Here is a 23,360-nt window from a genome sequence, read left to right as displayed (position 1 = left end):
AACAAAGTAATACAACCACCTACAGACACCACCAGAGGAAAAGAGCACAAACCTCTGAGTAGTCAGGGGCTCTTAAAAAATGTCTACTTAGAGTTCCATCCAGGGAATCAAAAGTTCTTTCTCATAAGCAAATCCCCAAAGTAAAATACCATCCTCCCATTATACATAGTTTTCAACTAATAAGCTCAGTGCCAGAAGGAATCATTACCCATATCGCTCAGTGCCTTTGGCTAAGTGCCAAGATATGTGAAAGCCTTCCTGCAAGCAAGCCTCCCCTTATTCAAGCAAACTCCTCCTTATTCAAGTTCCTCTCCCAGTGGGCTCTATGTGACTCAGGATGTATCACAGCTGTGAAAACAGCTGTATTATAATACTGTTCCATAAGACTTATATACCACAACTTCTTCAGTCATAGCCTAATTGATGGCCATCCTCTCAGTTTCCAATACTTTGCAAACACACAAAAAGAGCTATTATGAACATTTCTCTATATAGAAGTCGTTTTTCCCCTTTTCTTTAATCTCTTTGGTTTACAGAACTATTGGTGTACTCCTGAGTCAAAATGTATGCACAGTTTTATAGCCCTTTTTCATAGGTCCAAATTGTTCTTTAGAATGATTGAACAGTTCACAACTCTACCAACAATACATTAATGTACTGATTTTCCATATCCCTCTGAAATTTTTCCTTTTCCTTTTCTGTCATATTAGTCAATCTGACAGGATTGAAGTGGCACTTCAGATTTGTTTTAATTTGCATCTCTCTCATCAATAGTGATTTAGAGCACTTTTTTATTGATGGCTTTGATTTCTTCTTCTGCGTGCTGCCTATTCTTATCACTTGACCATTTATCAATTGGAGAATGGCTCTTATTTTTTTAAATAAATTTTGCTCATTTTCCTATATATTTGAGAAATAAGTCTTCATCAGACATATGTACTGTAATTTCCCTCCCAGTTTCTTGATTTCTTTCTAATGTTATCTATATTGGATTTGTTTGTTCAAAATGTTTTCAATTTCATTTAGACAACATTATCCATTTTACTTTCTGTGATTCTCAATATTTGTTTGGTCAAAACTCTTCTCTTATTCATAGATATGAAAAATGAATATTTTTCCATACTCCCATAATGTACTTATGAAATAACACTTTGTGTCTAAACCAGGGTGGGGAACCTATAGCCTTAAGGCCACATGTGGCTTTGGAGATCCTTGGGTGCAGCCTTTTAACTGAATACAAGTTTTCAAGAAAAAAATCCTTTTATTAAGGGAATTTGTTCTTTTAAGTTTGGTTTCAGTCAAAGGGTTGCACTTCAGGACCTAGAGAATCACATGTGTCCTCAAGGCCTCAGTTTCCTAACCCCTGGCTCTAAAACATTTATCCATTTTGACCTTATTTGGTGTATGGTATGAGATGCTAATCAACATCTAGTTTCTGTTAAACTGCTTTCCAGGTTTCCCAGTTATTTTTGTCAAATGGTAAATTCTTACCCCCAAAACTTGGATCTTTAATATTTTTCCAACACTAGATAACTGTAGTTAGTTACTTTTGTGTATTGTGTACTCTATTTTTGGTGAGTATCGGATTATTTTGATGATTACAACTTTGTAATATAGTATGAATTCTGCAATTGCTACACTCAGTTCCTTCATTTTTTTCATTAACTCCCCTGAAATTCTTAATCCTTTATTCTTCCAGATGAATTTTGTTACTATTTTTTCTAACTTTATAAAATAATGCTTTGATAGTTTGATTGTTATGGCAATGAATGAATAAATTAATTTAGTTAGAAATGACATTTACTATATTGGCTCAGCCTATTAGTGAGCAATGAATATTTCTCTACTTGTTTAGATCTTTCTTTACTTATGTGAAAAACGTTTTGTAATTATGTTCATATAATCCTTGGGTTTAATTTAGCAGGTAAACTCCCAAGTATATTATATTGTCTGCAAGTATTTTTTTCTTTTTTTTTCTTTGTTTACTTTTAGTTTATAGGATTCAATTCCAAAATTACTTGAGTTTCACATTTTGTCCCCCCCTCTTCTCCCCCCCATGGTGGCATAAAGTCAAGTATAGGATCTGTAAATACTTTCACATTATACATTAGTCAGGTTATAAAGACAGATTGTATCAGATGGAATGAAAAAATGGTAAAGAGGACATAAAACCAAATAAGAAAAGGAAAAAAAGATCAGGTATTATGCTTCCACCTGTATATATACTCAGTTCTTTCTAGTTCTTTCTCTGGATGCACACATTTCTCTCCATCATGAGCCTTTTGGGGTTGACTTATATCACTGCATTTCTGAGAAGAGTCCAGTCTATCAAAGTTGGTCATCACACATACGTTGTGTTTGTAATTGTGTATAAATTTCTCCGGGTTCTACTCTTCTCACTCAGCATCAGTTTGTATAAGCCTCTCCAGGTAAATATGAAATCCATATGCTCCTCGTTTCTCATAGCACAATTAGTATTCCATAATTGTATATACCACAACTTGTTCAGCCATTACCCAATTTATGGGCATCCCCTTAATTTCCAATTCTTTACTACCACAAAAAGAGCTGCTATAAATATTTTTGTTCCTATGGGTTTTTCTCCCACTTCTATGTTCTCTTTGGGATACAACCCTAGAAGTGGTATTGCTGGGTCAAAGGGTATGAAATTATTTATAGCCCTTGGGGCATAATTCCAGATTGCTCTCTGGAAAGGCTGGATCAGTTCACAACTCCACCAGCAATGCATTAGTGTTCCAATTTGCCCACATCCTCTCTGGCATTTGTCATTTTCCTGTTTTGTCATCTTAGCCAATCTGACTGGTGAGATGTGGTACCTCAGAGTTGTTTTGATTTGCATTTCTCTAATCAGTAGTGACTTAGAGCATTTCTTCATGTGCTTATAGATATCTTTAATTTCTTTTTCTGAAAATTGCCTGTTCATATCCTTTGACCATTTGTCAATTGGGGAATGACTTGTATTCTTATAAATTTGACTCAATTCTCTGTGTATTTAAGAAATGAGTCCTTTGTCAGAGACATAGGTTGTAAAGGTTCTTTCCCAATTTCCCACCTCCCTCTTAATTTTGGTTACATTGGCTTTGTTTGTACAGAAGCTTTTCAATTTCATGTAGTCAAAATTATGCATTTTACATCTTATAATGTTCTCCAATTCTTGTTTAGTCATAAAGTATTTCCCTCTCCACAAATCTGACAGGTAAACTATTCCTTGTTTTCCGAGACTGCTTACAGTATCAACCTTTATTCCTACATCATGCACCCATTTAGAATTGATTTTGGTATATGGTGTTAGATAATGATCTATGCCCAGTTTCAGCCATACTATATTCCAGTTTTCCCAGCAGTTTTGGTTAAATAGTGAGTTCTTATCCCAAAAACAAGTGTCTTGGGGCTTATCAAAGAGTAGATTGCTATATTCATTGACTGCTGACTCTTGTGTACCCAATCTATTCCATTGATCAACTACTCTATTCCTCAGCCAGTAACAAGTAGTTTTGATGACTGCTGCTTTATAATACAGATTGAAATCTGGTATAGCTAGTCCACCTTTCCTAGCATTTATTTTCATCAATTCCCTTGATATTCTGGACCGTTTATTCTTCCAAATGAATTTTGTTACTATTTTTCTAGCTCTATAAAGTATTTTTTGGTAAATTAATTGGTATGGCACTAAATATATAATTTAATTTAGGTAAAATTTTCATTTTCATTATATTAGCTCGACCCAGGCACAAGCAATTGATATTTTTCCAATTAGTTAGATCTGACTTTATTTGTGTGAAAAGTGTTTTGCAGTTGTGATGATATAGGTCCTGGGTTTGTTTTGGAAGGTAGATTCCCAAATATTTTATAATATCTACAGTAACTTTAAATGGGATTTCCCTTTCTATCTCTTACTGTTGAATTTGATTGGAAATATATAGGAATGCCGAGAAATTTTGTGGGTTTCTTTTATATCCTGCAACTTTGCCAAATATATTTATCATCTCAAGTAGTTTTTTACTTGATTCTCTAGGATTCTCTAAGTATATTTTCATATCATCTGCAAAGAATGATAGCTTGGTCTCTTCTTTGCCTAATTTGATTCCTTTTTCTTTTCTAATTCCTACCGCTAACATTTCTAGTACCAGATTGAATAAGAGGAGTCATAGTGGACACCCTTGTTTCACCCCTGATCTTATGGGAAATGCTTCTAGCTGTTCCCAATTACATATAATACTTGCCGATGGCTTTAAATAGATGCTACCTATTATTTTAAGGGAGGCTCCATTTATTCCTATACTTTCTAATGTTTTTAATAGGAATGGATATTATATTTTGTCAAAAGCCTTTTCTGCTTCTATTGAGATGATCATGTGGTTTCTGCTAGTTTTATTGTTGATATGATCAATTGTCCTGATGGTTTTCCTAATATTAAACCATCCTTGCATTCCTGGATTAAATCCTACTTGATCAAAGTGTATTATTCTTGAGATAAGTTGCTGTAGTCTTTTTGCTAGTATTTTATTTAGAATTTTTGCATACATATTCATGACAGAGATTGGTCTATAATGTTGTTTCTCTGATTTATCTCTTCCTGATTTAGGTATCAGTACCATATTTGTGTCATAAAAAGAATTTGGTAGGACTCCTTCATTAATTTTCCCAGACATTTTGTAGAGTATTGGAATCAATTGTTCTTTAAATGTTTGATGGAATTCACTAGTAAATCCATCTGGCCCTGGAGATTTTTTCCTAGGGAGGTGACTGATGGCTTGTTCAATTTCTTTTTCTGAGATGGGATTATTTAAGTAATTTACTTCCTCTTCAGGTAATCTGGGCAATTTGTATTTTTGTAAATATTCATCCGTTTCCCTAAAATTGTCAAATTCATGTGCATACAATTGGGAAAATAATTCCTAATTATTCTTTTGATTTCTTCTTCATTGGAGGTAGATTCACCCTTTTCATTTTTGATACTCATAATTTGGTTTTCTTCTTTCTTTTTTTAAATCATATTGACTAAGGGTCTATCAATTTTGTTGGCTTTTTCATAAAACCAGCTCTTAGTTTTATTTATTATTTCATTAGCTTTATTAATTTCAATTTTATTAATCTCTCTTTTGGTTTTCAATATTTCTAATTTAGCATTTAGTTGGGGATTTTGAATTTGCTCTTTTTCTAGGTTTTTCAATTGCATGCCCAATTTGTTGACCTCCCTTTTCTCTAAATTAATCATGTGTGCAGTCAGGGATGTAAAACTTTCCCTAAGAACTGCCTTTAATGCATTACACAAATTTTGGTATGTTGTCTCATTATTATCATTCTCTTGAATGAAATTACTGATTATTTTGATAATTTCTTGTTTGACCCACTCATTCTTTAGGATTAAATTGTTTAATTTCCAATTAGTTTTTCGTCTGTCTTTCCATGGCCCTTTATTGTATATAATTTTTATTGCATCATGATCTGAGAAGGATGCATTTAATATTTCTGCCTCACTGCATAGAATTATGAGTTTTTATGCCCTAGAATGTGATCAATTTTTGATTATGTGCCATGAGCCTGTGAGAAGAAAGTATATTCCTTTTTATCCCCGTTCAGTTTTCTCCAGAGATCTATCCTACCTATCCTCTCTAAAATTCTGTTCACCTCCTTAACTTCTTTCTTGTTTATTTTAAGGTTGTATTTATCAAGTTCAGAGAGGGGGAGATTAAGGTCTCCCGCTGGTATAGTTTTAACATCTATTTCTTCCTCTAATTCCTTTACCTTCTCCTCTAGGAATTTGGATGCTATATCACTTGGTGCATATATGTTAAGTAATGATATTGCTTCATTCTCGATGGTGCCTTTAACAGGATATAGTTTCCTTCCTTATCTCTTTTAATTAGGTCAAATTTGCTTTATCTGAGATAAGGATTGCTACCCCTGCTTTTTTTACTTTAGCTGAGGTATGATATATTTTACCCCAGCCTTTTAACTTTACCCTATATGTATCCCTCTGTTTCATATGTGTTTCTTGTAAACAGCATATTGTAGGATTATGATTTCTAATCCAGTCTGCTATCCATCTGTGTTTTAAGGGAGAGTTCATTCCATTCACATTTACAGTTATGATTATTATCTGTTTTTTTTCCCTCCATCCTATTACCTTCCACCCCCATTAATGCTTATATTTTTTCTCTCCTTCTCCCTTCCTCTCCTTAATAGTTTTCCTTTTGACCACTGCTTCCCTCAGTATGCCCTTATCATCCCCCCTCCCTTTTCCTCCCCTTTCCCCTTACTTCTTTGCTCCTTACTAACTAACCCCCTCCCCCCGCTTTTGTAGCCCTTTCCCCTTCCTACTGCCTGTAGGATATTTTTATACTTAATGAAGTATGAAATTTCTTCTTTGCACCAAGAGTGACAGGAACAAATCTCAGGCAAATCTCCTCTCCCTCCCCTCTTTCCCTCTAAAATTATACTTTTTTGCATTTCTTCTCCATAGGGTCCTATGCTTAACTGGTTGTTATACCCTCTTTGCACCATAACCAATGACAGCAAAACTGATATGATTCTCATCTCCCTCCCTTCTTTTCCTCTGCTATACTGTTTTTATGCCTCTTTGTGTGGCATAATTTACACTTTTCCACTTCATTCATTCCTCTTCTTCCATTGCAGTCCCTTTGTAGCCCTTAATAAGATTTTTCTTAATCATTGTTTTGTGTACTTTCTGCTCATACCCTCTACTTGTCTATAACCACTTTGGTCTTATCAAATAGCAGGGTGTGTGTGTGTGTGTGTGTGTGTGTGTGTGTGTGTTTTCCTTGTTTACCTTTCTATGTCACTGTTGCATCTTGTAATTGGAGGTTGAATTTTCCATTGATCAGGAAGGTCTGGAACTCTGTTATATCATTGAATGACCATCTGTTTGCCTGGAAGAATATGCTCATTCTTGCTGTGTATGTGATCTTTGGTTGTAACGCGAGCTCTTTTGCCTTCCAGAAAATTGTATTCCATTGCCTCCAATCTTTCAGTGTAGAGGCTGCCAAATCATGTACGATACTCACTGTGGATCCTCAATATTTGAATTACTTCTTTCTGGCCACTTGAAGTATTTTCTCTTTTACCTAGTAGTTCTTGAGTTAGGCCACAACATTTCGAGGACTTTTCAGTTTGGGATCTCTTTCAGCAGGTGTCCTGTGGATCCCATCGATTTCTATTTTACCCTCAGGTTCTAGTATCTCAAGGCAGTTTTCCTTAACGAGCTCTTGGAGAATGTTGTCCAGGTTCACTTTTTCATCATGATTTTCTGGTAGGCCTATGATTCTCATATTATCTCTCCTGGATCTGTTTTCCAAGTCAGTTATTTTTTTCTTTGGGATATTTTTCCTCTTTTTCTAATTTTTCATTCTTCTTGTTTTGTTTGAGTAATTCTTGGTTCCTCATAGAGTTATTTGTTTCAATTTGGTTGATTCTAGTTCTTAGCATATCATTTTCCTCGGTTAATTTTTGGAGCTCCTTTTCCATATCATACACTTTTCTTTTTAGAGAGATGTTTTCTTCATTATAATGTTTTTCTAATTCTGCAATTTTGGTTTTGAGAGAATTATTCATTTTGTCTTCTATCTCTCTCATTTGGTTTTCAAAGTTCCTTTTGATCTCATCTAGGAGAGCTTTCTGTGCTTGGGACCTGTTCCCTGTTGATGTTTCAGCTGTGGGTGTGAAGTCGATATATACTCCCTCTGAGATTGGTTCCTCCCTCTGAGGATAATAGGACTCCACAGTCTTTGTAGTCTGCTTTCTATTCATTGTGAGGCAGGGCCCTAGCCACGCCCTTCCTCTAGGGACCCCAAGCCTTTACTGTAGAGGGTTTTGCCCTGGGGCAATAGTTACTGTGTTTTCAGGGTCAGAGGGGGTGGTTTGGAGCAGGGAGGTTCACTCTCTCATCCTGGTCTTTGGATGTCCTGATAGGGGCTCTTTTTCTTTCTTTCTTTCTTTTTTTTTTTTTTTTAAATTTCTGGGCTATGAAGTGGTAGCTTCAGGAGTATTTGCTCTCTTGGACAGGGGCCTCTGCATTTGGTTCTTACATTGCTCTTTCCAGTCCCAGCCCTTTGGTGTTAGTCCTGGTAGTGGCCCTTGTGGTTGGTGGGACGACTTGCCCTCCTTGTTGATCAGGCGCCTTCTGGGCCTGCCTCCATCTGCAGGTATTTTTAATGGAATATCTATTTCCATTTTTTCTTGCTGAGTTTTCTTGTTGATACAAGGAAATGATAATACATGTGGGTTTATTTTATATCTTTCAACTTTTCTAGTTATATTTATTTTTTTCAAATACATTGAATAATGTGGGGGGATTAATTGTTCCTTAAGTACATGAAAGAAATCATTTGTAAATTTATATTAACCTGGGGATTGTTTTCTTACAGAGCTAATTGATGACTTGTTTATATTTTTAGAGAGGATTATTTAAATATTCTTTAGTTAATCTGGGGAATTTATATTTTTGTAAATATCCATTCATTTCATTTAGATTGTCAGTTTTGCTACCATGTAATTGGGAAAAGTAATTCCAAATAATTTCTTTAATTTTATTTTCACTGGTGGCATATATTCACTATTTTATTTTTTATACTGGCAATTCTTTTCTTATTTAAAATATGATGAATTGCTTATTTTTTCATACATCTAGCTCCTATTTTTATCTACTAGTTCATTTTTTTAACTTTCAATTTTATTTCTCCTTTGAAGAGATTTTCATTTTGGTGTTTAATTGAGGATTTAAAATTTTTTCTTTTTCTGATTCTTTTTTTTAAATTTGACACCCAATTCTTTGATTCACTCTTTCTGTTGTTGATGTATGTGTTTGAAGACATAAATTTTCTTTTAAATATCACTTTGTCTACATTCCATGAATTTTGATATGTTTTCTCATTGTCATTCTCTTCAATAAAATTATTGATTGTTTCTATCATTTTTGGCCCACTGATTCTTATGATTTCACTATTTAGTTTCCAATTAATTTTTCTCCTATGCTTACACAGACCTTTATTGAATATAATTATGTATCATATTAATATGTGAACATGGTGAATTTAATATTTATCTATTCTTCATTTGGTTGTGAAGATTTTATGCCCCAATGAATGAATATATTTTTTGCTGTGAATGTACTATAAACAGCTGAGAAATAGATATCATTCAATTTTTTAATAGAAGTATATTATATCTAATTTTGCTAAATTCTATTTATTTAATTAACTTATTTCTTATTTTATGGTTAGTTCCTTTTGCCCCCTAGCTCTTAGAAGGTAAAGTTGAAGTCTTTTTTTTCTGTTTCTCATTTAACTTTTTCTTTAGGAATTTGGATGCTGTGCCACTGGGTGCATATATGCTTAGTATTGATGTTGCTTCACTGTCAATGATGCCTTTTAGCAAGATATACTGTCCATGCTTCTCTCTTTTAATTGGACCTGTTTTTGCTTTGATTTGTGTAAGATCATGATTACTATTCCTAACTTTTCCACTTCAGGAAAAGCATATTAGTTTCTGCTCCAGTACCCTATTTAAAATCTGTGCCTATGTCTCTTTTTCACATATGTTTCTTGTGAAGAATAAATTGTTTGATTCTGGTTTCTGATCCATTCTTCTATCTACCTCTATTTTAGGGTTAAATTCATTCCATTCACTTTAAGTTATTATTACTAATTGCATTTTGCTTCATTCTATTTTCTTTTCTATATCTATCTTTCTATCTTTTTACACTATCCCTCCTCAAAAGTCTGTTTTCCTTCTGACCACTGCTTCCCTTAATCTGTGTTCTCTTTTTTCTCTCATTCACACAGACACACACACAGACACACACACACACACACACACAGCCTTTCTCTTCTCCACATTCTCCTATTTCCTTGCTAGGTAAGATGTATGTCTACAACTGGTTGAGTTTGTGCATGCATGCTTGTGTGTGTGCATGTGTATTCTTCTCTCTTTATGCAAATCCCAATGAGAATTTCAAGCAATACCTGTCCTCCAATTCCCCTCCACTGTAAAAACAGTTTCTTGTGATCCTCTCTTATGTGAAAGATTTTTCTCTATTCTTCCTCTTTTTCCAAGTCCATCTGTCTTCCTCATCCTTTTATTTTTTGAGAATATCCCAACAAAATCAACTCATTGACATGCTCTCTGTCATGTAGATTTTTTTTTCTAATAGTTCTAAAAATGATAGTTTTGGGGAGACATGTGTATGATCTTCCCTTTTAGAAAAACAAACCATTTAGTCTTATTAAATCACTCATAATTTTTCTTTTGTGTTTACCTGTTCATGTTTCTTTTTTAAAATTTTAATCTTGTATTTGAAAATTAAACATTCTATTCAGCTGTAGTCCTTTCATAAGTGATGCTTGAAAGTCCTCAATTTCATTATAATATCCATTTTACCCTGAAAGAATATGTTCAATTTTTCTGTGTAGTTTATTCTTGATGTCATCCTAGCTCATTTGCCTTTTGGAATATGATATTCCAAGCTTTCTTCTCCTTTTATGTAGTAGCTTCTAAGTCTTCTGTGATCCTGACTCTGACTTTATGATATTTAAAGTTTCTAACTGCTTGAGATATTTCCTCTTTGACCTGGATGCTCTATAATTTAGCTATAATTTCACTGAGTGTTTTCATTTAGGCATCTCTTTCATGATATCATCACTTATTTTTTTTTCAATTTTTATTTTACCCTCTGATTCCAGAGTCAGTTTTCCTTCATAATTTTTTTGAAATATGATTCCTAGTCTCCTCCTTTGATAAAAGTTTTCAGACAGCTCACTAATCCTTAAATCAACTCTCCTTGATTTATTTTCTCAGTCAGTTGTTTTTTCTGATGAGAGATTTCACTTTTTCTCTATTTTTTTCATTCTTTTGACTTTTTTATTTCTTCTTGATTTCCCATAAAGTTATTAGTCTGCACTTGCCCAATTTATTTTTTTTACAGAATTATTTCTTCTTTGAACATTTTTTACATTTTCCTGTTTGAATAATTCTGCTTTTTGACTTGTTATTTTCATCAGTTAAGTTTTGTTCTTCTTTTTCCACTTGGTAATTCTGTTACATAAGGTGTTATGTTTTTAAGTATTTTTTTGCCTCTTTTTACCAAACTGTTAATTGCTTTTTATTCAAAATGTCCTTGCATTGTTCTAATTCCCTCATTTCTTGTCCCATGTTTTTCCTCTGACACTTGATTAACTTTGAAAAATTGTGTGAGTGTGTGTGTGTGTGTGTTGAGGGGGCAGGTTTAAATATCACACTATCTCAAGCTTTAGACTTTTTTACCCTTCTGTTTTCAGAGCTAGTTCAAGAGGTTTTGATGTTTTAATGCTTCAAAGGTGGTATAATCCATGGAGAGGCAACCTCATTTTCTCCTTTGACCCTGTCCCTTTTCAAAAGTGTTTGCTTCTAACTATCCTCTCCCCTAATCTGACCTCCCTTCTATCATACCCTGCTATTATCTCCTTCCCCCCCCCCTATTTTCTGTAAGGAAAGATACCCAATTGAGTGTGTATGTTATTCCTCCTTTAGGCAAAAGCCAACGAGAGAAAGGTTTTTCCTTTCCTTTCACCTGCCTGCCCTCCCCCCCCCCATTTGTAACAGTTTTCTCTTGCCTCTTTTATATGCGAAAATTTACCCTAATCTGTCTCTCCCTTTCTTCTGTTCCTAGTATATTCATCACTCACCTCTTAATTTTATTTTTTTAGATATCATCTCTTCATAGTCAACTCATCCTGTGCCCTCTCTTTATGTACACATGAACATACATACGCACACACACATATATATACACACATATATATTTATATATATATGTACACACACATACTCTCCTAGATATACATATATGTATATATGTGTGTGTGTGTGTGTGTGTGTGTATACACACACACACACACATATATTCCTTTCAACTATGCTCATATTGAGGAAAGTCTCATAGTTACAATTATCATTTTTCCATGTAAGAACATAAATAGTTCAACTTTATAAGTTCCTTATGATTTCTTTTTCCAGTTTACCTTCTCATGCTTCTCTTGCTTCTTGTATTTGTAAGTCAAATTTTCTGTTCAGCTCTGTTTTGACATCAAGAATGCTTGGACAGCAAGGTGGTATGGTGAATACAGCACAGGCCCTGAAGTCAGCAGCACCTGAGTTCAAATACAACCTCAGACACTTAACACTTACTAGTCATGTGAACTTGGGCAAGTCACTTAACCCCAATTGCCCTTCATTCCCCCCAAAAAAACAAAAAAAAGGGTGGGGAAAGCCAAGATGGTGGATTAGAAACAGGACTTCCCCACAGTTCCCACTTCTACCTCCTCCAATTCATGTAAAAATGAAAAAAAAAAAAAAACGACTCTAAATAAACTTTGGAGCAACAGAACCCAGAAAATGAAAGAGAGAAGCTACCTTCCCAACGAAGACAGTCCAGCAGGCTGGCAGGAAGGGTCCAGTACAGCACTCTGGGAATGTAGCCCAGCCCTGAATGAGCCCCAGGTTTTAGCCTCAGGGTGGCCACAACCAGCTTCCTGCTGGAGGGACTTCAGATCACCAGGAACTATGGAAGTTTCCAGAATTATAAACCCATAGATTCTAAGGAAAAAGGGAGAGGTCAGTGCAGTGTGAACTTTGGGAACTGGGGGTCTAGAAGTGCAGTCCAGCCTTTGCCCCCTGGAGGGAGAAGTGGCTGAGATTTGGCAGTCATGCAGCTGCTGCCACATGGCTGCTTCAGAATTCTTGGCCTACAGATTGTATGGGGACCAAGCTACCAGTCTGAGTGGTAGTCATTTAACTTACTTGGATCCAGATCACTGTCTAGGGTGGATATACTGGTGTGTGTGACCATTTTGCCAGAGCATCTGGAGGCTTCAGAGAGGGCAGCCAACTGATATCTCTGGCAGCTAAGAAAACCACAGCAATTGGGACAAATCTCCCCTCTCTTGTAGCAGAGTTCTACTGTGGCAAAAAAGCTCAAAAGTCAAATAAATGAGTGATTTATTTTATTTCATCAAAAACATGAGCAATCAAAGGAAGCAAAGCAAGCACAGCAATCCAACCTCATGCTCCTATTTTGGGGACAAAAAGGATCAAATCATGGAACAGGAGAAAGACAATGAAATAAGAACTCCAGCACCAAAAGCTTCCAAGAAAAATAAGAACTGGTTACAGGACATATGGGGGGGGGGGGGGGGGGGGGATGAAGAAGGAGGAGAGAAGGGGGAGAAAATTTGAACGTCAAGGGATTGTGGAACTGAATATTGCCAGTTAAAGTAAATAAATAAATTTAAATTAAAAAAGAACAGATACAAGGGTAGAAGCAAAAGCAGGGACTAAGGAAAGCTATGTGGTGCAGTGAATAGAACACTGGCCCCGGAGTCAGGAGGGCCTCAGACACTTAACACTTACAAGTTGTGTGACCTTAGGCAAGTCACTTAACCCCAATTGCCCTGCCTTCCCTCCTCCAAAAAGACCTAAAAAAAAGCAGGGTCTTGTTTTCATGGTTTCATGTGAATGCATGTGGGTAGAGATAGTTACTGGCTGTGCCTCACTCAGCAATAGTATGGCTAAGTGGTTGAGTATTCATTTTGTTTCAGGATAATTAAGGGACTGTGACTCTTTTAATAACCAGAGATACATAGCAGCATTTCTTTCTCATTGGACCTCAGGGAAGCAAAAAATAAAATGGACCAAATTGTTCTTCTTTGAGTCTTTTGTATGCATTTCCATTTCCAGTTCAGCAGACATTCAAAAGTCCATTCATCATGTGTTTAGCAGACTGAATATAGTTATCCCTTCCATGTTGCAGGGATGAGGGGTGTAGCAGTGCCCCTGAGATCTGGAAAGCCTAACTAAATTTTTGACCGTCATTTTATTCTAGAGAAGAAATCTAAATTTTTCTTTTTCTTTTATAGGGTGTTTACGGGACCTTCCTGTAAAATGTGTCCTGATATTATATAATACTATACATATATTTTACATATTTCAGAGTCTCTAAACCTTTTCTGTGTCATCTATTGGCCCTCAGATATCATCTGTGGCTTCTATAAAACTCCCAAGAAATCCTCTTCTTATTTCCTATGCCAGACTGAGATATATTGAAATCACAATGGGGAAAGTGGTAATGTGGAAGGGATAATTGTATAGTCACACCTGTGTATATTCTAAAGTGAAGAACAGGGCACTACACGAACATCATACCAGAAACTGGGTTATCAAGATTTCCCATGGACACTAGCATTCAAAAAGTACAGTCTTCTCTTTGGCCAGTCCCCTGTAAAACTGATCATTCTGAGCCTTGATTTTCTTGTATGTAAAATCAGGGGAACAATTGTGCTCATTGTCTAATTGTAAGGAACTCAGTCAATCTTGAAGCAGTAGAGAAATAGGAACCATTAACTTTATGCTACTTTCAAAGTGTTCAGTACTGCAAATACTAGAACTTGAAATTAGAGACCCTTCTTTTTGGTGTGTTGTACTTTTGAGGTGGCATCCAAAAATAATGATGACATTTTTGTTTTTAAAATATTTATTTTAATTTTAATTTATGGAATAAAATATTTTTTATAAAATAGTTAAAAAAAAAAGATGATTGAACATGAAACTGCCTTTAAAGTAAACTCTAGTAACTGGGGCTTCCTGTCAGAAATATTCAGAGAAAAGGGTCATATTTTCTGGCCAGTTGTTCTCAGCCATCAGGCATAAATTTTGGTAACTTCAAAGACTTTTGCCATGTTCTTAGGGACTTCAGTTTAAGTTCTTGGAAGTTCCAAGAAGGCTTCATTAATACACTCTTTGCTGCTTCCTTCCTAAAGCAGTCACTATCACATCATATACTTGGTCTCTAGTATGGTATGGCCTATTTAAATTTACTTATCTTCCTTTGGAACCTGTAGCATAAACAGCATGATGTGGTGGAAAGAACACAATTCTTAAAGACCAAAAGTCTCAGCTTGAACTGCTACTCAGGTACTTACTAACCATAAGACCTTAGACAACAGCATGGTAAATCACACAAACTCTTAGTTTCCTCCAGTGTAAAATCATGGCAATGGCCTACAGCACTAAGGTTCTTTGGGGCTTTAAAATCCCATGGTTCCATTATTTTGAGAAATCTCTGACTCTTTTTTTTTAATTTTTGCTTTTTGGAGGGCAGTTGGGGTTAAGTGACTTTCCCAAGGTCACATGGCTAGTTTTTGTGTTAAGTGTCTGAGGCCCGATTTGAACTCAGGTCCTCCTTACTCCAGAGCCAGTGCTTTATTCACTGTGCCACCTAGCCACTCCTACAATCTCTGACTCTTAATGTTTTTATGAGTTAAATTCAAAACATACTCGACTTCTGATGGGCATATCCTCTCAGCAACTGACCTTGTTTTCGTGGGATGACTTTTTAATATGCTCCTGTTAGCTCTGACCCAACCTGAGAAAGGAATATGACCAGAATATGGTTTTTCTAAGAGTAAACATTCTCTCTCAACTTTAACTACCTGTCTCATTCACATGAGAAATCATTCTGTGTTGCTTTCCACAGTAAACCCTTATCACAAAGGAGAAGGGGATGGAGCTCTCATTCCCTACAGGGAAAGGTCATCCAAAACAAAAGCTCTAACATGGGAGGAATCATCCCTTCTTCCCATTACACTGGTCATTAACCTCAAAAGTAGGAAAAACTGCTCTGTCTTATTGTGAGGTACTTATAGACAATTGCATAATCAGAAGTAGAAACCAGTGCCACAGGTTAATAATTCCTCTGTAAGTCTCTGAAATCTAGTAACTATAAAAACTAGCAGGGCTTCTTGCCTGCTACTGAAAACAGATATCATCAATGTTAGGGGGAAAATGGAACATGTATAGTATCTTTAATACTTGTCCTAAAAAAAGATGCTTTCTAAAAGGTAAAGAAACAGATTATTCAGTGGCTCAATATAGCTGTCATGATGACCCTTCTTCTGGTCCCTATATGCTTATAAAATCATGAGATTTCGAGATGAAGTTTTCAGTGTTTGATCCCATTATCTTATTTTATAATTTTTAAAATAGGTTTTATTGTTGTATTTTTTTCTTTACATAATAGTCTTTCCCAGTTACCTATTCAGATTGAACCTATGCTTGTACAATGAAAATTTATTATTCCCTACTGAGAACTTATATGACAAGATGCATAATGCTTTCTCCTGTTAACCTTCGACCTCTCTGATCTGATAAAGTAGGTTCACTTCATTATGTCTTCCCCTGGGACCTTTCTGATTTCTCTAATACACAGAATTCAATTTTCTTTTAGTGACCTTTCATTTCTATTGACAAAGCCATTGTGTAGGATGCTCTTTTGTTATACTTATTTTACTTTGTATTTGTTCATTTAAATTTTTCAATGTTTCTCTGAGTTTGCCATCTCCATAATTTCTTAGCATATAATAATTATTAATTATATTCACATAAAAATCTTTAAGTAATGAATGATTACTCATTTTATTTCAAGTTCTTTTTTTACCATAGATTGCTCTAAATATCTTGGTATTTATTTGATCTTATTTTCTGTCTTTGATGGAGTAAATGCAAGTACTGACATCATCTGATCAAAAATTATGGAGAAGTTAGTCAATTTTCTTGTATAATTCTCAATTAAATTTCAAAATGATCGGGCACCTTTATAACTTTTACCAATAGATCAATGTGGACTATGCTCCAAATTAACTTCAAAATGAACTTTTCTCATCATTTTTTTAGATTTGCAATTGTTAATTGCATTGATTATATGTGCATTTTAAAAAATTATTCTTATTATATCTGACTTTTTACATCTTTTATGTTTCCTTTACCTCTTAGTACCTGATTGGGTTTTTTAAAGTTACAATGATTATTGACATATGTTATTGTAATGGAAAGCAAAGAAGTACTCATCACCTTTTTTTCAGCTACTTAATTATTTAGCACCCTGTTTAAGTTCAAGTTTCTTTTGAGACTTGCCCATGATTTTATCAAGTCTGTATTAAGAGACAGAACTTGTGATCCTCACAGTGGGAGGAACTTGCTGATGCAACAGGAAGGGGCAGAACAGCGAGAAGCTAATGACCATATATAAGTAGAAGCCCAAACTGGGAAAGAGCAAAATTGAGAAGAGAACACTTGTGGTTGCAGAGCTGAGGAGAAAACTTCTTCTTTGTCTTCCCAGAAATAGAAAGTGTGAAGGAATTGAGGTGATCTGGATACTATGAGCTTCAACATAGAACTGGAAGAGGAGCTGGATGAGGAGCTGAGAGCTGCCTACCTGTAAATGCAGGTGATGATTGGGTAGATTCAGGCAGGAGCTGGGCCCATGGAAGAGGAACTAGGGAATTTTGGAGCCAGTCTCCAGTCAAGATGAAAAAAACCTGTCCTTAGGTACTTAATGCTGACTGAAAAGATCATGATTTATTGTGGCCTAGGGGTGGAGAACTTTGACCTTCATACTTTGTATCCCTTAAAGAGGCTTGCTCCTTAAGGATGATTGAGTTAAGAACTTCCTGAATGATATCTTTTAAACTTTAAAACTATGGGGACACTTTAGTGATAAGTTGTTATGTTATAACATTATGAACGCTGCACTATGGTTTCTGTGAATGTTTTACTTTAATTTACTGCTGAGTAAATAGTGGGTTCACTATACTATGTGATCAGAACCTTAAAGCTGTTCAGAACAGCAGTCCTCTGGAAAGATGCTCATGCTTGGCTTTACAACTACTCTTCTTAAATATTACTATTCATTGGTCATCATGTCAGTAAAATCTTGTTCATCCAATAATTTGTTCAGATCAATATTTTTCTCATGGTATATCTTCCTTTTGCATTTATCCTGCTGCAAGAGAAGAATATTAACATTACTTGCTATTATTGTATAGCTATCTATGTCTTTTTGCAATTCACCTATTCTTTTAAAAGCTTAGCTATGATGATGTGTGGTTCATATACTATGATGTTTCTACTTTTCCCATTGCACTTTTAGGAATAATTTATCTTCCTTTATTTGACCCCTAACTAAATCTTATTGCTGCTTTAGCTAAGATACTGATTGTAATTCTTGGTACTTACAAGATATTATAATCTTAACCTTAGTAAATTTTATTGAATCTTCCCTGTTTTTATTCTTAATATATCCATTTTTTTTCTAAATGCTTTTCTTGAGTGTAGTAAATTGTTGTTCTTTTTTCTTTTATTTTGCCTAATGGTCTTTTGATTTTTCTTTGTGATTTTATTCATTTGTGTTTATCTTTATAATTTGCTAAGATTGTGTTTTCTTCCATTAAATACTATATAAACATATGTACATTTATATGATTTGCCTCCTCTTTTGTCAGCATTTAGTCTATTTTTTGTTTGCTTTGCTTATATTTAACTGAATAAACATCCTTTCCTCTTTTTCATTCCTCCTTCCTACCTCCTCCTTGTCTATAACTAAAATCCTTGAGTTTACTTTTATTGCCTCTAGGATGAAATATAAACTATTCTGTTAAACAATTAAAGCTCTTTGTCACCAGGTCCCATCTTATTTCCCTAGTCTTCTTCTTTTTTTTTTAAACAAATTTTCTCCCCATTTTTCCCCTACTTCCCTAGTCTTCTTACAAAATATTTCCCTCCATGCATTCTATAGCTCAGCCATACAGACCCATCTACTGATTTTCACCCATGACAGTATATCTTCCAAATTCCTGTCACTCACTGTTAATCCCTTATACCTGGATTCCACTGCCCTCTCACCTCTACCTCTCTGAATTCCTGGTTTCCTTCAAGTTTTTGCTCATATAGGAGGCCTTACTTGCTCCCCCCTCACCCAGTTGCCAGTGCCTTCTTCAAATTTAACCTGCATTTATCTACTTCATATTATGTATTCATTTATGTGTGTATACACTTATGTGTATATTATACACACATATATGAATGAATTAGTGAATGAATGAAAAAAGCAACTTTTTCTTAACCTTTTTAAAAATTTTAATTTATGGAATAAAACAAATATTTCCTTAACACGATACAATAAAAAATAAAGATGATTGCACATGAAACTCCAAATCTACTATGAATAAATTTCAAATACACAAAAAATTATGTAAATTTCTTTTTCTTTTCCCTTCCTAGAGATGGCTACTATTAGACACAAATATGTATGTGTGTGTCCACACGTGTGTATGTGCCTGTTAATAGGTATATATGCATGTATACATCTATATACGCATTCACACACATATATATATGTATACATACACACATACATTTAGATGCATTTGTATGTCTGTGTGTATATCTGTATATCTCTATCTATATTTGTTCTATACATACTTCCATTTATCAGTTCCTTATCTGCATATGGAGCAGTTATGAGTTGCTTTTGTTTTAGGCACTATGTATAAGCATAGGGGATGTAAAACCAGAAAACAATAGAATTACCCTCTTGAAGGAGACTACATAAAAAAAAAGAGAAAGACAATATAAACAGAGGAGCTATAGATGGAAATGAATGGGCATGAGAGAAGATACTTTGGCTGTGATGTGGCTTCCAAATTGTTGGGATACGTTGTGGTGGATTTATGACCAAGTAACATGAGGCTAAGAGATAAGAGTTCACTAATCAGATTCTAGGGCGCAGGATATGGTAAGATGCAGTTGCAAAAGAATACTTGCAAAAATACAGGAGTATTAGGAGGAAGAGACCAAAGTGAAATCAGCATGCCTTGGAGATGTTATTTTCCCCCAAAAAAATGTAAGCTCCTCAAAACAAAAGAAGCAAACAAAAACCCCACAAAACTCTTTCGTTTTTGTCTATATGTCCCCTGTGCCTAGCACAATACCTGGCACATAATAAAAACTTACTGAATGCTTAGTTGCTTGTGTGATTAATGTTAGTCTCTGTCTTTTTGCTGAATGCTCTCCATCCCCCCCCCCTTTTTTTTTGGTGACACTGTCCTTCCTTATCTATTCTTTCATATTAGTCTTATTAATTTATAACATTCCTTTTGAATAAGTATTATTTTCTTTTCCTTCCTTTCTTATTCCTTATTACTTCTGTGATGCTTTTTGTCTTTCCAGAAATGCTAATTCTCCATGAAGTAAAAAGCATTCTTCAAACCTAGCTCAAGGGGTCAGGACTGTTCTTCATCTTATTCTTCATCATCTTTTGATAACTTTTGTATTTTGATATCTGGCTAGGCTTCTTTTCAATTTATGGAACCCTGCTCTACCCTTCCAGAATTCTGCCCTTCTTAGGGCCCAATCACTTCCTCCCACCTAGCAGGACTTGTTACCAAGGATCTGTCTTTTAGAAGCTAATCTCCTGACATGTTCAAAATCTGCAGTAGGGCCCCTTAACTTCTCCTTTCCCCTCCTCCACCTCATATTTATGTGGAGTGAGAAGAGTGGCAGGTGACAGACAGAAAATTTGATCGGTTATTTTTGTGCGTAAAAATTAGCTGTAAGGTATCTGTTTCCCCATTTATATTCTTGTAATTCTTTGAATTTCTCTATTTGAAGTTTGCTTCTGTTATTATTTGGTGCAATGAAGGGAGAGCTTTTCATAGGAAACCTGTTATTCTGTCATGTTCTAAGGATTCTAACAGTTTCTAACCTCATTCTTTTACAAAAGATGTGATGGAGGTCAAGATAAGGTAAATGATGTAGCTAAGATCACACAAGTCATACATAACAGTGGTTGTGATACAATTCAGATATTCTGACTCCCATCCCAGTGTTTATTTTTTTTCCACAATGCCATATTCCTTTTTCTTCCTTCTAGTTCAAAGCCATGATTTAACAAATTAGGGAATAATCATCCTTCAACCTGGTTACTGAAACCAAACTGAAAACTGAGCTAGAATCCTAGGACTTCAAATTGCAAATCCCCTTTGAATCACCTTCTTCATTTTATTAAAAAAAGAATTGTATTTTTTTCAATTAACAGACATTTATTTTTTCCTTCCTACTTTCCTTCCTTCTCCATAGCTCAAGAAAACCAAAACTCTTGTAGCAAATATGGATAGTTAAATAAAATTGATTTCCCCAGACAGGTGGTAGAGATGGTATTAGTGGAAAAGAGCTGGCCTAAAGTAATATAGGTAGGTAGTGGCCCAATTGAAATTGAAATTTTGCCTTTAGATTCCAACTTTGATTCTCTTTCCAATATGCCATGGTGATTACTTCTGTAGAGGAAGGAACTTGGAAGCAAGAGAGATTTAAGCAAATTGTCCAATATCTCCCAGATCCCTATGTGAGGGATTCAAATACAAGTTTTCTGATTCCATATGAAAAGGTTTCCCTCTACACAATGCAGCCTCCTGGACTGACTGCCTAAATTGTTTATGTTTGTCTAGAAGTAATTTTAGCTCCAGTAAAAACGACTGATTCTCCACTCATGATCTGGTATAGAACAGATGTAAATTCTGCCACCTGGTTTCATTTTTTTTTCTTGATAATATTTTATTTTTTTTCAAATTACACATAAAGATAGTTTTCAACACTGATTTTGTAAAATTTTGAATTCCAAATTTTTCTCCCTCCTTTCCTCCCTCTATCCCTCCCGCTTCTCCAAAACACAAACAATCTGATATAGGTTATATATTGCCACCTGATTTTAAATGAATATAATGCCCAGGGGCCTAGTGGTAAAGATATCAGCAATCATTTCATAACTGAAAGCTTGGTACTTAGAGAGTTTAAGGAATATATAACTTGACTGAGTAATTTTACCCTTATTAGAAAGATACATTACAAATGCAAAGGGGATTAGATATGTGGCTATTGTAGGCTCAAACTCTTTACTGTCAAGTAAAGGTTGAATGACCACTTGTCTGTAATATTGTAAAATATATTATTTGTGGGGATGGGGAGTCAAACTAGAGGACTTCTGAGTTCCTTCTAACATTCTGTGATACTACACTTCTCTGATTCTGAGTATAGAAACTAGAGATTGACCCAGAAGTTTGGACCTTCTAATTATTACATACATGTCCTCTGACCTAAGAATCTAAGGAAGAAAAAATGTTACATCAGAGGAAAGGAGAATAGTTAAATTCTAGGAAGTCACAACTGTGTGTAAATAAGGATTTCTGTTTTTAAATGAGTTCAGTACTGAAATGAAACATGAAATTCCAGGTGATGCTGCCATGTGCACATGCATGAACACATACACACACAACTATGAAATCCACATCTTTTTTTTCTTTCCAAAAATATTGCCAATTTAACTGCTTGCTTCTGAATTAGGGAAAAAGGATATGGGAGGGAAGTTTTTCATGTAGCTTTGCATATATTTCAACACTTGAAAATGTGCAACATGAATATCCCCGAAGGAAAAAAAAAATTAAGTTTGGATGAAATATTAATGAGAACATTATGCAAACATACATAGTAAAAAGATGACTCATCAAAGGTTACATTGTTGTTAACACATTGTGTTTGGCTTGGGAAATAGAGTAGAGACTATATACCTTACTAAAAGTAATATGTCAGCCTGGATATTGTCCTATTGACTTCATTGTCTATTGCTGATTGATATTTGCATTGTTAAAATGTGTATACATAGATAATTATAGTTTGTAACATGAACATTTTGGTTTATAGTACAATGGATTTGCCTGAATATATGCTAAATCTCAGGAGGAAATTTGAAACCTATTTTAATTTTTTTTTTCATTTTCATCTAGATTGTGAACTTCTGCTGTCAAATACTGGATATTATTTAGCTTCACATGCCCCAAATGTCTATTGAAATGCCTGCACACAATAGGTTCTCAATAAATTAGTGGAATGAACACACAAATTGCTATTGACTGAGCTTATACTGCCTAACCATATGTAAAACCCAGTGAAAGCCATTGGATTTCCTTGATACTTTCCTTATCAGTAATTTAACTTACTTATATTCATCTTTTAAATGAGTGGCAACCAAATGTGCTTGTTTGAACATATGTGTTACATGTATGTCTCCTCCCCAAAATAAAATTAGTGAATAATGCAAATTAATATAAGGAATTGGTTTCAACCTCACATTCAAAACCATTGACCAATGAGAATGTCTATGATGTTAAAAGCTGTGATTTATCATATCTATTTTGGGGCTAATAAAACATGAGAACATATGTGGTGCCATTAGCCTCCTTTTTTGCCTTCTACCCCCCCTTCTCCCTCCCCCCCCTTTTAAGTCTATGGGTAGGTCTGTGTCATAGATCCTAAAAGCAGAGGGTTGATTGCACAGTCCTGAGCCAAGTGCAGTATGGGCAGCCACTGCAGAAACCCAAGTTACTGCCAATGACTCTGAATCCACCGTCCAAGAGCCTTGCAGTTCCAGGCCTGGGCGCCACTTCCATGGCATGCCAAAT

At 35.0% G+C, this 23,360-nt stretch overlaps 1 long non-coding RNA gene across 1 annotated transcript in view; it reads left to right on the top strand.

Annotated features, from left to right (window-relative positions):
• Positions 1-23,093, top strand: part of LOC138173923 (uncharacterized) — a 331,839-nt gene extending 308,746 nt beyond the window's left edge. The window contains exons 6-7 of the long non-coding RNA XR_011171576.1: positions 17,189-17,296; positions 22,686-23,093. This is a non-coding gene — a long non-coding RNA (uncharacterized lncRNA). The remainder of the gene's footprint in view (positions 1-17,188; positions 17,297-22,685) is intronic.
• The last annotated feature ends 267 nt before the right edge of the window (positions 23,094-23,360 follow it).

Source organism: Petaurus breviceps, unplaced genomic scaffold (genome assembly GCF_028583685.1).
Source record: "Petaurus breviceps papuanus isolate PSGF00001 unplaced genomic scaffold, PetGlider_PUasm1.0 67, whole genome shotgun sequence".
NCBI lineage: Eukaryota > Metazoa > Chordata > Mammalia > Diprotodontia > Petauridae > Petaurus > Petaurus breviceps.
The sequence above is the reverse complement of the archived record's forward strand: the minus strand, read 5'-3'. Positions and strand labels throughout refer to the sequence as shown.